Source organism: Ranitomeya imitator, chromosome 7 (genome assembly GCF_032444005.1).
Source record: "Ranitomeya imitator isolate aRanImi1 chromosome 7, aRanImi1.pri, whole genome shotgun sequence".
Classification (NCBI taxonomy): domain Eukaryota; kingdom Metazoa; phylum Chordata; class Amphibia; order Anura; family Dendrobatidae; genus Ranitomeya; species Ranitomeya imitator.
In genome coordinates, this window is record NC_091288.1 from 81,145,392 (window position 1) to 81,162,033 (window position 16,642).

General features: G+C 50.1%; 1 protein-coding gene across 1 annotated transcript in view; it reads left to right on the forward strand.

Annotated features, from left to right (window-relative positions):
• The first annotated feature begins 11,168 nt into the window (after positions 1-11,168).
• C7H3orf70 (chromosome 7 C3orf70 homolog) overlaps positions 11,169-16,642 on the forward strand; it is a 139,520-nt gene continuing 134,046 nt past the window's right edge. Inside the window, exon 1 of the mRNA XM_069733554.1 lies at positions 11,169-11,448. The gene's annotated coding sequence lies outside the window, so the exon portion shown is untranslated. The remainder of the gene's footprint in view (positions 11,449-16,642) is intronic.

Here is a 16,642-nt window from a genome sequence, read left to right on the forward strand (position 1 = left end):
GTTTTTGTATTTTCTGCTGTGGATATTTTTGGAAGGATTTTTAATACTGACCGCTTAGTATCCTGTCCTATCCTTTCCTATTTAGCTAGTGTGTGCCTCATTTGCTAAATCCTGTTTCCTGCCTGCGTGTGTCTTTTCCTCTACTACCCACAGTCAATATTTGTGGGGGGCTGCCTATCCTTTGGGGTTCTGCTCTGAGGCAAGGTAGTAATTCCTATTTCCATCTATAGGGGTATTTAGTCCTCCGGCTGTGTCAAGGTGTCTAGGTTTTGTTAGGCACACCCCACGGCTACTTCTAGTTGCGGTGTTAAGATCAGGGTTTGCGGTCAGTATAGTTACCACCTACTCCAGTAAATGTTTTCATGCTGCTCCAAGGTCACCTGATCATAACATACATGGTTATTAGATCGCCCCTCAGTCGTCTTTTGTCTAGACTAAATAATCCTAATTTCGCTAATCTATCTGGGTATTGCAGTTCTCCCATCCCCTTTATTAATTTTGTTGCCCTCCTTTGTACTCTCTCTAGTTCCATTATATCCTTCCTGAGCACCGGTGCCCAAAACTGGACACAGTACTCCATGTGCGGTCTAACTAGGGATTTGTACAGAGGCAGTATAATGCTCTCATCATGTGTATCCAGACCTCTTTTAATGCACCCCATGATCCTGTTTGCCTTGGCAGCTGCTGCCTGGCACTGGCTGCTCCAGGTAAGTTTATCATTAACTAGGATCCCCAAGTCCTTCTCCCTGTCAGATGTACCCAGTGGTTTCCCGTTCAGTGTGTAATGGTGATATTGATTCCTTCTTCCCATGTGTATAACCTTACATTTATCATTGTTAAACCTCATCTGCCACCTTTCAGCCCAAGTTTCCAACTTATCCAGATCCATCTGTAGCAGAATACTATCTTCTTTTGTATTAACTGCTTTACATAGTTTTGTATCATCTGCAAATATCAATATTTTACTGTGTAAACCTTCTACCACATCATTAATGAATATGTTGAAGAGAACAGGTCCCAATACCGACCCCTGCGGTACCCCACTATGCTATGTACTATTGTGTAAACATGCTTGTGTGTACTATTGTGTGTACATGCCCGTGTGTGTACTATTGTGTGTGTACATGCCCGTGTGGGTATATTGTTGTGTGTACATGCCTTTGCTGTGTATTATTATGTAAACATGCATGTGTGTGTATATTATTGTGTGTATATGCCCATGTGTGTGTGTACTATTGGGTATATTATTGTGTGTACATGCCTTTGCTGTGTACTATTGTGTAAACATGCCTGTGTGTACTATTGTGTGTACATGCCCGACTGTGTGTATTATTGCGTTTATATGCCCGTGTGTGTGTGTATTATTGTGTGTAGATGCCTGAGTGAGTGTACTATTATGTGTACATGCCCCTGTGTGTACATGCCCGTGTGTGTGTACTATTGTGTGTACATGTTCGTGTGTGTACTATTATGTGTACATGCCCGTGTGTGTGCAGTATAGTGTGTGCATGCCTGTGTATGTGTACTATTGTTTGTACATGCTCGTGTCTGTGTACTATTGTGTGTACATGCCCGTGTGTACTATAGTGTGTACATGCCCGTGTATGAGTACTATTGTTTGTACATGCTCGTGTCTGTGTACTATTGTGTCTACATGCCCGTGTGTGTACTTTTATGTGTATTATTGTGTATTATTATACATGCCCATGTGTGTGTGTAGTATTGTGTGTACATGCCCGTGTGTGTGTACTATTGTGTGTATATGCGTGTGTGTATTATTGTGTGTACATGCCCATGTGTAGGGCCGGCATCTGCACCCGGCGCACCTGGGCAAGTGCCAGGGCCCTGGCGAGACCGGGGGCCCATTCACGGTACAGTACACTGAGGCTCCGGGGGGCCCTGCAGGCAGGGCCGGCATTAGGGGCAGGCAGCTGCCTAGGGCCCCCACTCCCCAAGGGGCCCTCAGGTAGCGGCACATCACGCAGCCTGCCAGGGGGGCCCGCCTGCCACCAGCGCCGACACCTCCGCCGCCGCATTGAACTAGACGCCAGTACAGTTCAAAGCAATGATCTAGGAGAGTACGTCAGCTGACGCTCCCTCTCCCATCATTCCCCGCTCTGCCTCTGACATTGTGGGTACGCGATGACATCATCGCGCACTCACTGTATGCCAGGCAGTGCAGCCGCCGAGACAGGAGGAGGGAGCAGCACGGGCACGAGGAGAGGTAAGGAGTGTGGTGTTCTTTTTTAACTATAACAGTGAGTACTGGAATGTGGGGCCATTCCTGAGGGGGAGAGGGGGGAGGGGAGATGCGGGCTGTGTTATATACTACATGGCTGTGCTATATGCTACATGGGCTGTGTTATATACTACATGGCTGTGCTATATGCTATGTGGACTGTGTTAAATACTACGTGAGCTGTGTTATATGATACGTGGCTGTGCTATATACTACGTGGCTGTGCTATATACTACGTGGGCTGTGTTATATGCTACGTGGGCTGTGTTATATACTATGTGGCTGTGTTATATACTACGTGGCTGTGTTATATACTACATGACTGTGCTATATACTATGTGGCTGTGCTTTATGCTACATGGGCTGTGTTATATACTACGTGGTTGTGCTATATACTATGTGGCTGTGCTATATACTATGTGGCTGAGCTATATACTACATGGGCTGTGTTATATACTACGTGGCTGTGCTATATACTACGTGGCTGTGCTATATACTACATGGCTGTGCTATATGCTACAAGGGCTGTGTTATATACTACGTGGGCTGTTTATATGCTACCCATTTTGCACTTTTACAAATGTTCTACTTTCTAATGTTTACTTTAAAAAGTTTTCCATTAAAAAAATGTCATATTCAATGTATGCATTTTTTTCTTAGCAGCAAGTTCAGCTAACAATAAAATGCCTAGTGGTAACTGAGGAAGAGGGAGTAGGTCACAAAAATTGGCATATAAGGGGTTGACTTATATAAAGCCCCTCTGCTATATGGTATTGTAGAATTTACTATAGCTATCACTTGTGTAAGAAGTGAAATCTGGCATTGTACTCTATCTACCGTATATACTCGAGTATAAGCTGACCCGAGTATAAGCCGACCCCCTAATTTTGCCACAAAAAACTGGGAAAACTTATTGACTCGAGTATAAGCCTAGGGTGGAAATGCAGCATTTACCGGTGAACTTCAAAAATAAAAATAGATCATTATTGCCCCATAGCTGTGCCATATAGTGCTCTGCACCGTTCATATTTCCCCATAGCTCTGCCATATAGTGCTCTGCACCGTTCATATTTCCCCATAGCTCTGCCATATAGTGCTCTGCACTGTTCATATTGCCCCATATCTGCCCCATATAGTGCTCTGCACCGTTCATATTGCCCCATATCTGCCCCATATAGTGCTCTGCACCATTCATATTGCCCCATATCTGCCCCATATAGTGCTCTGCACCGTTCATATTGCCCCATATCTGCCCCATATAGTGCTCTGCACCGTTCATATTGCCCCATATCTGCCCCATATAGTGCTCTGCACTGTTCATATTGCTCCATATCTGCCCCATACAGTGCTCTGCACTGTTCATATTGCTCCATATCTGCCCCATACAGTGCTCTGCACCATTCATATTGCCCCATATCTGCCCCATATAGTGCTCTGCACCGTTCATATTGCCCCATATCTGCCCCATATAGTGCTCTGCACTGTTCATATTGCTCCATATCTGCCCCATACAGTGCTCTGCACTGTTCATATTGCTCCATATCTGCCCCATATAGTGCTCTGCACCATTCATATTGCCCCATATCTGCCCCATATAGTGCTCTGCACCGTTCATATTGCTCCATATCTGCCTCATACAGTGCTCTGCACTGTTCATATTGCTCCATATCTGCCCCATATAGTGCTCTGCACTGTTCATATTGCTCCATATCTGCCCCATACAGTGCTCTGCACTGTTCATATTGCTCCATATCTGCCCCATACAGTGCTCTGTACCGTTCATATTGCCCCATATCTGCCCCATATAGTGCTCTGCACCGTTCATATTGCCCCATATCTGCCCCATATAGTGCTCTGCACTGTTCATATTGCTCCATATCTGCCCCATACAGTGCTCTGCACTGTTCATATTGCTCCATATCTGCCCCATACAGTGCTCTGTACCGTTCATATTGCCCCATATCTGCCCCATATAGTGCTCTGCACCGTTCATATTGCCCCATATCTGCCCCATATAGTGCTCTGCACTGTTCATATTGCTCCATATCTGCCCCATACAGTGCTCTGCACTGTTCATATTGCTCCATATCTGCCCCATACAGTGCTCTGTACCGTTCATACTGCCCCATAGATGCTCGGTATAAATCTGTGCCGCCGCTGCTGCTGCAATAAAAAAAAAAAAAAAAAAGCCATACTCACCTTTCTTGATTGCAGCTCCCAGCGTCCGGTCCCGGCGTCTCTCTGCTCTGATTGATCAGGCAGAGGGCGCCGCGCACACTATATGCGTCATCGCGCCCTCTGACCTGAACAGTCAGAGCGCAGATAGACGCCGGGAAGATGGAGCGGCACCCGGCGGCTGGAACGCGGACAGGTGAATATTACATACTTACCTGGTCCCGACGTCCGGCTCCCCCTGCTGTCCCCTCCTGTCTTCTGTGCCGCAGCTTCTTCCTCTATCAGCGGTCCAGCACCGCTGATTAGAGAAATGAATAGGCGGCTCCACCCCTATGGGAGGTGGAGCCGCTTATTCATTTTTCTAATGACCGCTGAAGAGGGGAAGAAGCTGCAGCACAGAAGACCGTGGGACGGCAGGGGGAGCGTCAGGATCGCTGGGACTAGGTAAGTATACCTCAGCGCCCTCTCCCCCTCACCCGCCGACCCCACCGCTACCGTGACTCGAGTATAAGCCGAGAGGGGCACTTTCAGCCCAAAATTTTGGGCTGAAAATCTCGGCTTATACTCGAGTATATACGGTATATTTCTCTGCTGTATCTGTGCATCATGAATCGTGGTATGTGTTAAAGGGGGGCCCACTGAGACTCTTTCGCCCGGGGCCCTCAAAAACCTGGAGCCCGTCCCTGCCCCTGTGTGTGTACTATTGTGTTTACATGCCCGTGTGTATGGATTATTGTGTGTACATGCCCGTGTGTGTACTATTGTGTGTATTATTGGGTGTACATGCCTGTGTGTGTATTATTGTGTTTACATGCCCATGTGTGTGTATACTATTGTGTGTACATGCCTGTGTGTGGATTATTGTGTGTGTACATGCCTGTATGTGTATTATTGTGTGTACATGCCTGAGTGTGTGTATTATTGTGTGTATATGTGTGTTTGTGTATTATTGTGTGCACATGCCCGTGTGTGTGTATTATTGTGTGTACATGCCCGTGTGTGTGTATTATTGTGTGTACATGCCCATGTGTGTGTACATGCCTGTGTGTGTATTTTTGCGTGTACATGCCTTAGCCGTGTGTATTATTGTGTTTACATGCCCGTGTGTGTGTATACTATTGTGTGTACATGCCTGAGTGTGTGTATTATTGTGTGTATATGTGTGTTTGTGTATTATTGTGTGCACATGCCCGTGTGTGTGTATTATTGTGTGTACATGCCCGTGTGTGTGGTATTGTGTGTACATGCCCGTGTGTGTGGTATTGTGTGTACATGCCCGTGTGTGTGGTATTGTGTGTACATGCCCGTGTGTGTGGTATTGTGTGTACATGCCCGTGTGTGTGGTATTGTGTGTACATGTCCGTGTGTGTGTGGTATTGTGTGTACATGCCCGTGTGTGTGGTATTGTGTGTACATGCCTGTGTGTGTGGTATTGTGTGTACATGCCCGTGTGTGTGGTATTGTGTGTACATGTCCGTGTGTGTGTGGTATTGTGTGTACATGCCCGTGTGTGTGGTATTGTGTGTACATGTCCGTGTGTGTGTGGTATTGTGTGTACATGCCCGTGTGTGTGGTATTGTGTGTACATGCCCGTGTGTGTGGTATTGTGTGTACATGCCCGTGTGTGTGGTATTGTGTGTACATGTCCGTGTGTGTGTGGTATTGTGTGTACATGCCCGTGTGTGTGGTATTGTGTGTACATGCCTGTGTGTGTGGTATTGTGTGTACATGCCCGTGTGTGTGGTATTGTGTGTACATGTCCGTGTGTGTGTGGTATTGTGTGTACATGCCCGTGTGTGTGGTATTGTGTGTACATGTCCGTGTGTGTGTGGTATTGTGTGTACATGCCCGTGTGTGTGTGGTATTGTGTGTACATGCCCGTGTGTGTGGTATTGTGTGTACATGTCCGTGTGTGTGTGGTATTGTGTGTACATGCAGTGGCGTAGGAAGGGGGGAGCGGGGGGGGCGGTCCGCCCCGGGCGGCACAATGCGGGGGGCGGCCGGCGCTGCAGGAGAAGAAAAAAAAAAAAAGACGCCCCTTTAAATCTTCGGGCGGCGCCGTCCGCCACCACGACCAGCTCCCCCCACCCCCGCCCCCGCCCCCCGCTCTAATACTCACCTCTCCTGGTTCCTGCGGCTTCAGCGTCCTCTGACTCTGTGACGTCTCAGAGCAGAGGGCGCGATGACGTCACTACTGAGCGCGCCGCTCTGCCTCTCTGTCCTGAGCGTCGCAGAGCCAGAGAGACGCTGACTGCACCGGACCTGCGCTAGGAACGGGAGAGGTGAGGATTTTACTTTTTTTTTTTCTTTTTGTCTGACTGTCTGGGGGCAATGCTGGACACACTGGGGCAATACTGGAGAGCATGGGGCAGATTGCTGGACACACTGGGGCAATACTGGAGACCATGGGGCAGATTGCTGGACACACTGGGGCAATACTGGAGACCATGGGGCAGAATGCTGGACACACTGGGGCAATACTGGAGACCATGGGGCAGAATGCTGGACACACTGGGGCAATACTGGAGACCATGGGGCAGAATGCTGGACACACTGGGGCAATACTGGAGAGCATGGGGCAGATTGCTGGACACACTGGGGCAATACTGGAGACCATGGGGCAGAATGCTGGACACATTGGGGCAATACTGGAGACCATGGGGCAGAATGCTGGACACACTGGGGCAATACAGGAGACCATGGGGCAGAATGCTGGACACACTGGGGCAATACTGGAGACCATGGGGCAGATTGCTGGACACACTGGGGCAATACTGGAGAGCATGGGGCAGATTGCTGGACACACTGGGGCAATACTGGAGACCATGGGGCAGATTGCTGGACACACTGGGGCAATACTGGAGACCCTGGGGCAGAATGCTGGACACACTGGGGCAATACTGGAGACCATGGGGCAGATTGCTGGACACACTGGGGCAATACTGGAGACCATGGGGCAGAATGCGGGACACACTGGGGCAATACTGGAGACCATGGGGCAGAATGCTGGACACACTGAATACTGGAGACCATGGGGCAGATTTCAGGACACATTGAGGAAATGCTGGAGACCCTGGGGCAGACTTCTGGACATACTGGGGCAATACTGGAGACCATGGGGAAGATTGCTGGACACACTGGGGCAATACTGGAGACCATGGGGCAGAATGCTGGACACACTGGGGCAATACTGGAGACCATGGGGCAGAATGCTGGACACACTGGGGCAATACAGGAGACTATGGGGCAGATTGCTGGACACACTGAATACTGGAGACCATGGGGCAGATTTCAGGACACATTGAGGCAATGCTGGAGACCCTGGGGCAGACTTCTGGACATACTGGGGCAATACTGGAGACCATGGGGCAGATTGCTGGACACACTGGGGCAATACTGGAGACCCTGGGGCAGATTTCTGGACACATTGAGGCAATGCTGGAGACCCTGGGGCAGACTTCTGGACACACTGGGGCAATGCTGGACACTGGGGCAGATTGCTGGACACACTGGGGGTAATATGCTGGACATACTGGGGCAATGCTGGACACTGGGGGTAATATGCTGGACACACTGGGGCAGACTGCTGGACACACTGGGGAAAGGCTGGACACTGGGGCAGATTGCTGGACACACTGGGGGCAGTGCTGGACATACTGGGGCAGATTGCTGGACACACTGGGGGTAATATGCTGGACACACTGGGGCAGATTGCTGGACAACATGGGGGTAATATGCTGGACACACTGTGGCAGATTGCTGGACAACATGGGGGTAATATGCTGGACACACTGGGGGCAGGACTTGAGGCATGGGCAGAATGTAGACACGGGGCATGATTGGAGACACGGGGCAGGATTGGATCATGGGGCAGGATGGATACGATGGAGGCTGGTGGGGCAGGATGGGGAGATCATATGGGGTAGAATGGATACTCATGAGGGCAGGATGCGAGAACATATGGCTGGAGCCAGGAATGAGATAAACGGGGCCAGGGTGGGGAATAGTGTTACCATAGGGGATAATTAAGGGATATTATTACTGCAGTGATGTATTTATTTTATTTTTTGAGTATACTGTTTTAAATGGGGGGGCGGTCCTGTTACTGTGCAGTGACACTATATCACCTTTTTTTTTTTCATGTGATGTAATGTAGAAGTTGTGAAAAATTAAGTAATGTGTTCTGCAAGCGGAGCTTGAGATAACTGTGTTATTTCCTGCAGAAACGAGTCCTGGCTGGAAGGAATGATGGCGGTCTGTGCTGGATGAAAGATGAAGGACTTCACCTAGAGACGTCACTGGTGAGTCAGTGTTACCTATACACTAACACTATACACTGTATACTATATAGAGGTCCTGTGTATAATGTCACCAGTGATCTCTGTATTACCTCTACACAGACACTGCATACTAAGTACAGATCTCCTGTGAATACTGGCACTTATGGTGATAGTATTGTGGTTTTTTTTTTATTACTGATCAGTATTGTAGTATTCAGTCACTATGTGGTGGTAATATGTGGTCTGGAAATGGTGTTGTGGTATTTGTCCCTTGTATGTAGTATTATTCGGTCACTATGTGGCCTGGTCATGGTGTGGTGGTATTAAGTCACAGGTGTCGCATGTGGGGGTGACACCATTAGGCCCAGTTTAAGTTCTACAAAACAGGAAAACCATTTTTGGTAACCTTTGTGTGTATTGAGCCGGGGGGGGGGGGGGGCGCCAAACTCGGGAACAGCCCCGGGCGGCAAAAGCTCTAGCTACGCCTCTGTGTACATGCCCGTGTGTGTGGTATTGTGTGTACATGTCCGTGTGTGTGTGGTATTGTGTGTACATGTCCGTGTGTGTGTGGTATTGTGTGTACATGCCCGTGTGTGTGGTATTGTGTGTACATGCCCGTGTGTGTGGTATTGTGTGTACATGCCCGTGTGTGTGGTATTGTGTGTACATGCCCGTGTGTGTGGTATTGTGTGTACATGTCCGTGTGTGTGTGGTATTGTGTGTACATGCCCGTGTGTGTGGTATTGTGTGTACATGCCCGTGTGTGTGGTATTGTGTGTACATGCCCGTGTGTGTGGTATTGTGTGTACATGTCCGTGTGTGTGTGGTATTGTGTGTACATGTCCGTGTGTGTGTGGTATTGTGTGTACATGCCCGTGTGTGTGGTATTGTGTGTACATGCCCGTGTGTGTGGTATTGTGTGTACATGTCCGTGTGTGTGTGGTATTGTGTGTACATGCCTGTGTGTGTGGTATTGTGTGTACATGCCTGTGTGTGTGGTATTGTGTGTACATGCCCGTGTGTGTGGTATTGTGTGTACATGCCCGTGTGTGTGGTATTGTGTGTACATGCCCGTGTGTGTGGTATTGTGTGTACATGCCCGTGTGTGTGGTATTGTGTGTACATGTCCGTGTGTGTGTGGTATTGTGTGTACATGCCCGTGTGTGTGTGGTATTGTGTGTACATGCCCGTGTGTGTGGTATTGTGTGTACATGTCCGTGTGTGTGTGGTATTGTGTGTACATGCCCGTGTGTGTGTGGTACTGTGTGTACATGCCCGTGTGTGTGGTATTGTGTGTACATGCCCGTGTGTGTGTGGTACTGTGTGTACATGCCCGTGTGTGTGGTATTGTGTGTACATGCCCGTGTGTGTGTGGTATTGTGTGTACATGCCCGTGTGTGTGGTACTGTGTGTACATGCCCGTGTGTGTGTGGTATTGTGTGTACATGCCCGTGTGTGTGGTATTGTGTGTACATGCCTGTGTGTGTGGTATTGTGTGTACATGCCTGTGTGTGTGGTATTGTGTGTACATGCCCGTGTGTGTGGTATTGTGTGTACATGCCCGTGTGTGTGTGGTACTGTGTGTACATGCCCGTGTGTGTGGTATTGTGTGTACATGCCCGTGTGTGTGTGGTACTGTGTGTACATGCCCGTGTGTGTGGTATTGTGTGTACATGCCCGTGTGTGTGTGGTATTGTGTGTACATGCCCGTGTGTGTGTGGTACTGTGTGTACATGCCCGTGTGTGTGGTATTGTGTGTACATGCCCGTGTGTGTGTGGTACTGTGTGTACATGCCCGTGTGTGTGTGGTATTGTGTGTACATGCCCGTGTGTGTGGTATTGTGTGTACATGCCTGTGTGTGTGGTATTGTGTGTACATGCCCGTGTGTGTGGTATTGTGTGTACATGCCTGTGTGTGTGGTATTGTGTGTACATGCCTGTGTGTGTGGTATTGTGTGTACATGCCCGTGTGTGTGGTATTGTGTGTACATGCCCGTGTGTGTGTGGTACTGTGTGTACATGCCCGTGTGTGTGGTATTGTGTGTACATGCCCGTGTGTGTGTGGTACTGTGTGTACATGCCCGTGTGTGTGGTATTGTGTGTACATGCCCGTGTGTGTGTGGTATTGTGTGTACATGCCCGTGTGTGTGTGGTACTGTGTGTACATGCCCGTGTGTGTGGTATTGTGTGTACATGTCCGTGTGTGTGTGGTATTGTGTGTACATGCCCGTGTGTGTGGTATTGTGTGTACATGCCCGTGTGTGTGGTATTGTGTGTACATGCCCGTGTGTGTGGTATTGTGTGTACATGCCCGTGTGTGTGTGGTATTGTGTGTACATGCCCGTGTGTGTGGTATTGTGTGTACATGCCGGGTGGCAGCCAGTGCTTTGTGCCCATCGGCTGCTCCTGTCACTTTGTGAGTGGAGGGGAATGCCGCGCCTGCGCAGTGCCGCCTCTCCCGCACACTGAGCTGGGTACAGGGAGAGGAGCGGCCGGAACTCATTGGTGAGTGCCCGGTGTGGAGTCAGCAGCTCCCGCACATCGTCCTCTCACACAGCGGACCGAGGGCTGCTCCTCACCTGCTGCCGGGATGTACCGCTGAGCTGCGGCTGTCACTGCTGAGCGCCCGGGGACGTTCGTGGCTCGGAGATCCCGGCGCCCTGAAGTTCCGCGCTCCCCGGGGAATAAGAGGCGCTGTCTGGGTATGGAGCCCCTGCCTCTCCCGGCTGCCCCACACCCGTCCGGGTGAGATCGGTGAGAGTTTGGTCACTTTGTGTCACCTGCAGATCCATCAGCATTTTCTGTGTATTTGTGTGTGGAGTACGACCCCCATCATGTCTGTGGGAGCAGTGGTACTGGGACCTGGAGGGAGGGTCCTGGGCTGGGGTCTGGTGCTGGGCACCCTGTGGGCAGAGATGGGTGCGGAGCGCCCTGCCAGTCAGCTGTGCATGGGGCTGGCTGCGAGGATGGACTGGACCACGAAGTGTTAATATTCATCCCCTGAGCCCCCCGTACTGTGTGCAGCCCGAGGGTCTCTGGTTTGTGTGGGTGCTGGCAGATGCCAGTGTCCCTGGGGGCTGCTACACTTAGGGTCAGCACTGTGACCCCCCGGCGGCCGCTCAGACCCTCGTGTCATTATCCCCGGCATCTGCTCCATCTCCGGGATTGGACCGGTCTCAGCCGCCGATTATTGTCATCAAATTACGCAACAGTTAAAAGCCCCCGAGCTGTCCTAGAAAAGAGTGACCGGGATTCATAGCCAAAGCCCTCAGAGGACTGGCCGGCGTAGTGGAGGGGCTTTATTCGGAAGCCCCCCTACCCTGACACACCCGGGGCCCTTGGTGGCACATACACCGGGCACCACATGGGGACTTCATTTCTCTGATCTGCTCCAGATAGAAGTCAGTGTGAGCGCCAGGGACCTGAGGGTGCGGGTTATGTGCCCACAGTAGAGGAATCCGTGCCACTGGCCCTTCCCAGAGACGACTCTCGGCCATCAGGCAGCTCCTGTGTGGTCCATCATCAGACCTAGGCTGGTGCACAAGTGATTTACAGACCTAGGATGTAGGTGAGGGTGCCAACCTCCAGGAGACGCCGGCTCTGCTCAGAGACCTAGGATGTGGGTGAGGGTGCCAACCTCCAGGAGACGCCGGCTCTGCTCAGAGACCTAGGATGTGGGTGAGGGTGCCAACCTCCAGGAGACGCCGGCTCTGCTCAGAGACCTAGGATGTGGGTGAGGGTGCCAACCTCCAGGGGATGCCGGCTCTGCTCAGAGACCTAGGATGTGGGTGAGGGTGCCAACCTCCAGGAGATGCCGGCTCTGCTCAGAGACCTAGGATGTGGGTGAGGGTGCCAACCTCCAGGAGATGCCGGCTCTGCTCAGAGACCTAGGATGTGGGTGAGGGTGCCAACCTCCAGGAGACTCCCCGGTTCTGCTCAGAGACCTAGTATGTAGGTGAGGGTGCCATCCTCCAGGAGACGCCCCGGTTCTGCTCAGAGACCTAGGATGTGGGTGAGGGTGCCAACCTCCAGGAGATGCCGGCTCTGCTCAGAGACCTAGGATGTGGGTGAGGGTGCCAACCTCCAGGAGATGCCGGCTCTGCTCAGAGACCTAGGATGTGGCTGAGGGTGCCAACCTCCAGGAGATGCCGGCTCTGCTCAGAGACCTAGGATGTAGGTGAGGGTGCCAACCTCCAGGAGATGCTGGCTCTGCTCAGAGACCTAGGATGTGGCTGAGGGTGCCAACCTCCAGGAGACGCCGGCTCTGCTCAGAGACCTAGGATGTGGGTGAGGGTGCCAACCTCCAGGAGACGCCGACTCTGCTCAGAGACCTAGGATGTAGGTGAGGGTGCCAACCTCCAGGAGATGCCGGCTCTGCTCAGAGACCTAGGATGTAGGTGAGGGTGCCAACCTCCAGGAGACGCCGACTCTGCTCAGAGACCTAGGATGTAGGTGAGGGTGCCAACCTCCAGGAGATGCCGGCTCTGCTCAGAGACCTAGGATGTAGGTGAGGGTGCCAACCTCCAGGAGACGCCGACTCTGCTCAGAGACCTAGGATGTAGGTGAGGGTGCCAACCTCCAGGAGATGCTGGCTCTGCTCAGAGACCTAGGATGTGGCTGAGGGTGCCAACCTCCAGGAGATGCTGGCTCTGCTCAGAGACCTAGGATGTGGCTGAGGGTGCCAACCTCCAGGAGATGCCGACTCTGCTCAGAGACCTAGGATGTGGGTGAGGGTGCCAACCTCCAGGAGATGCCGACTCTGCTCAGAGACCTAGGATGTGGGTGAGGGTGCTAATGTTAACCCTGGATTATTTACTTTACACTTAGCACCTTATTCAGTGCTGGCACTGTGTAATGTCGAAAAAAAAAAAACCCTATACATAAGTGGACCAAGTTCCCTAAATTTAATTGCACTTAGCACCTTTTTTGCACATGGGATTTGTTTATTAAGATATTACTGTTTTTTTCACTTTTTTTTCACCTGATTGTTGCATCAATTCTCAGGGAATTATTATACCCCGATTTTGGGGATTACGGTACTTACCTTGCACAATCTATATAAGTGATTATTGTTAAATTGTGCTTATGGGTTTCCACTTGTGTAATTCTTATACGCCGTTCTGTGTTGCACACTTTTTTGTATAATTTTTATCATATATTTTTGCTGAATCTATTGTTTTTATATATTCTATCACTGCTAATTAATTAATTATTAAAGGTATATATTTTATGATCCAGTCTGATCTTCCTGGTGCATCCTTGGGTTTGGTGATTGGTTTGGGTCTTTATTACGGGGTCTGTCTGGGTTCCGTTATGTGTCAGTTCTTCGAGTGGAAGAAAAAAATACAACGTGCAGAACTTTTTTCTTTTCTAAAAATGGACAAGTAATAACAAGCAGACAAAGCCATAATAGTCACTGGGGTTTGCACCAGTTACTCGGCGGATCGGTTTGGACAGTCATGAAAATGGAATAGAAGATCAGAATTGGCGACCAGGAGTGAGTGCAGCGGTGGGGTGCAGCAGTGGGGTGCAGCGGTCGGGTGCAGCAGTGAGTGCAGCGGTGGGGCGCAGTGAGTGCAGCGGTGGGGCGCGGTGGGGCGCAGTGAGTGCAGCGGTGGGGCGCAGTGAGTGCAGCGGTGGGGCGCAGTGAGTGCAACGGTGGAGTGCAGCGGTGGGGCGCAGCGGGTGCAACGGTGGAGTGCAGCGGTGGGGCGCAGTGAGTGCAACGGTGGAGCGCAGCGGGTGCAGCGGTGGGGCGCAGCGAGTGCAGTGGTGGGGCGCAGTGAGTGGGGCGCAGTGGGTGCAACGGTGGGGCGCAGTGGGTGCAACGGTGGAGTGCAGCGGTGGGGCGCAGCGGGTGCAACGGTGGAGTGCAGCGGTGGGGCGCAGCGAGTGCAGCGGTGGGGCGCAGCGAGTGCAGCCGACTTGTCTCATGCATTTCTGTGACTAATACAACCCGTGATTAGTGTTACTTCTGGAGCGTGTACCTGCACTCCCACAGGGGACAGTTCGGGTATGTTCACACTGGTATTTTCCTACTGGCTTAAATATCTGTTTCTCAATTGTAAGATGCTTTAGGAATCGCTGCTTTTCTCTGCTGTTTTCTTGGCATTTCTGTTATCATTTTTTGTTAGCATTTACACCAATGTTTTAGCTACTGTTTTCAGCATTTTTTGGCCGGTACCATATTCACATGATGCTGATTTTTTTTTTTTCCCTGCACCGAAATTGCCCTGAGGTATAGAATATTAAATTTGCACCCCCTTTAGGGTATGTGCACACGTTGCGGATTCCCTGCCGATTTTGTGAGGTTTTTGTGCGGATTCCCTGTTTTTTTTTTTTTTTTTACACCTGCGGATTTCTGTAATGGAATAGATGTAAAACGCTGCTGATTCCGCATAAAGAATTGACATGCTGCAGAAAATAAACCGCTGCGTTTCTGCACAGAATTTTCCATCATGTGCACTGTGGACTTGGTTTTCCATAGGTTTAGATGATACTGTACAACGCATGGAAAACTGCTGCGGATCCGCAGGGCCAAATCTGCCACGTGTGCACATACCCTAAAGGGGTTTGGAATAACCTTGTGCCCAGGCGCAGTTTGCTTTAACAAAAAATCATCTGTCCTCATCTTGCCCTCCTGAATCTGCACTGCTGCTCCCATCATCTGTTATTATCTGCAGTGCTAATGTCTTGTCAGCAGCGCTGCAGCCAATCACTGGGCTCAGCGGTTCTTAGTGGCTTGTGCCACCAGTTTGGGCAGAACCTCTGACTTCAGTTACTGGTTGACATGTTCTTGCCGTAATCTCAGCGCTGTGGACGATAACAGAACAAGCGGTGAAAACTCCATCCTAGACTCGGGGAAGGTGAAAAAAGAACAGATTTTTTTTTTAAAGACCAATTGTAGCCAGTTAGAGTGGTTTTCCGAAACAAAAAAAACTTTCATTTTTCCTGCATATTTTCATTGCGAATTTCACCTTCTGTATGGAATCTGTCACCAGGTTTTTGCCACGTAATCTAAGAGCTGGATAATGTAGAGATAGAGACCCTGATTCCAACGATGTGTCACTCACAGGGCTGCTAGTTGTAGTTTCAATAAAATCAGTGTTTTATCAGCAGGAGATTATCACTACAGGACTAGGTGTCTAGTGCCATGTAGTCCTGCTCTGTAACCCACCCACATTACTGCTTGTCACTGTGCATAGGCAGAAAGCTGCCAACAGTGATGTGGGCGGGGTTATACACAGCTCAGCACTTAGAGAACTGCTAAATCTGCAGCAGATAAAACAAGGATTTTCCAATAATTCCTCAGAAACCGCTCAGAAGAATGAACATAAGCATTTCTGTGTAAATATGGCTTACTGTGCAGATTTTCAGGCTTTTCCACGGTTTTTGACCTGCTCAGATTTCTAAAAATGTGAAACTGTTAAAAGAAAGCACACTCTATACTTTCCAAAACAAGCCAATGGGAAAGCTCAGAAGATGCCGTCATGGTTTGCCATTGTATTTGCTTATCGATAAATAAATTGCCTATTTGCTGATGATAATTAACCCTCTGAAATCTGTCCCTGAAAAGTCAGTAAGTATGAATCTAAGAGACAATATTGGTAATCTTGCAATTTTTACACTGGCCACTAGAGCTATTTGAGTCATAACCTTCTATCTTTTCAACTTTCACATTAGCGTCGGCCCATCGCAGTGCGTCGGGCCGACGTACCGACGCATCCTGTGACAACGCAGCACAACGGGGGCAGCGGATGCATTATTACAACGCATCCGCTGCCCCATTGTGAGTTGCGGGGCGGAGTTCCGGCCGCGCATGCGCACGCGGAAAAGGCGGACACAACGCACCAAAAAATGTTACAAACAATGTTTTTTGGTGCCGACGGTCCGCCACAACACGACGTTTGCGACGTGTGGCAATGCGTCGCTAATACAAGCCTATGGA